The sequence below is a fragment of the Mus caroli genome, chromosome 7, assembly GCF_900094665.2.
Source record: "Mus caroli chromosome 7, CAROLI_EIJ_v1.1, whole genome shotgun sequence".
Taxonomy (NCBI): Eukaryota; Metazoa; Chordata; class Mammalia; order Rodentia; family Muridae; genus Mus; species Mus caroli.
Window position 1 is genome coordinate 47,384,565 of NC_034576.1, and position 1,155 is coordinate 47,385,719.

Sequence of the window (1,155 nt, forward strand, 5' to 3'; positions counted from 1 at the left end):
GGGAGGCAGAGGCAGGCGGATTTCTGAGTTCGAGGCCAGCCTGGTCTACAGAGTGAGTTCCAGGACAGCCAGGGCTATACAGGGAAACCCTGTCTCAAAAAAAAAAAAAAAAAAAAATGAAGCCAGGTGGTGGTGGTGCACACCTTTAATTCCAGCACTTGGGAGGAAGAGGCAGGCAGGTCGATGAGTTCGAGGTCAGCCTGGTCTACAGAGTGAGTTCCAGGACAGCCAGGGGTACATAGAGAAACCCTGTCTCAGAAAAAAAAAAAGTTGATAATGTTTGGGAAACTACCATGGGGTGTCTGTGGTCCAGGCTGAGCGCCTGGCAGTCCTTACCTTAGCTCCCTGAACCTTGGGATCACACGCTGCTGCCATTGTATCTCACTCAGACCTTTCCTTACCACTAGTGGACACGGGCTGTGAGCTGGGTGTGGTAGCGTACTGGGGAAGCCGAGGCAGGGGAGTTATCATTCCACAGGCTGCCTGAGCTACACAGTAAGACCCTGTCTCAAAAGAAAACCGACCAAAGAGCATGCGCACCTCTAATGATAACTGATGGGATGCAGAGGAGGAAGATTAGGAAATCAACGTCATCTTTGGCTACAGAGTGGGTTCAGGGCCATCCTGAGCTACATAAGATTCTGTCTTTAAAAAGGGGGTGGGGCTGGAGAGATGGCTTAGCAACTAGGAATGCTGTGTTCTAGATGACGTAGATTTGCTGGGTGTAGTTGCACACGCCTTTGATCCCTGTTCCCAGGAGGCAGAGGCAGGTGGGCCTCTGTGAGTTCAAGGCCAAGCCTGGTCTACACAATGGGCTCCAGGACAGCCAGAGCTATATAGTAAGACCTTGTCTCAAGAAAGCCAAAAATAAGGGCTGGTGAGGTGGCTCAGCCCTTAAGAGAACTGACTGTTCTTCCAGAGGTCCTGAGTTCAATTCCCAGCAACCCCATGGTGGCGTTGTAATGGGAGCTGATACCTTCTTCTGGTGTGTGAAGACAGTGCCAGTGTACTCACATATATAAAATAAATAAATCTTTTAAAACAAACAAACCAACAAACAAGCCGGGCATGGTGGCACACGCCTTTAATCCCAGCACTCGGGAGGCAGAGGCAGGCAGATTTCTGAGTTCGAGGCCAGCCTGGTCTACAAAGTGA

At 50.4% G+C, this 1,155-nt stretch overlaps 1 protein-coding gene across 1 annotated transcript in view; it reads left to right on the forward strand.

Annotated features, from left to right (window-relative positions):
• Positions 1-1,155, forward strand: part of Gys1 (glycogen synthase 1) — a 19,790-nt gene that overhangs the window by 12,629 nt on the left and 6,006 nt on the right. The gene's annotated exons all lie outside the window — the stretch shown is intronic.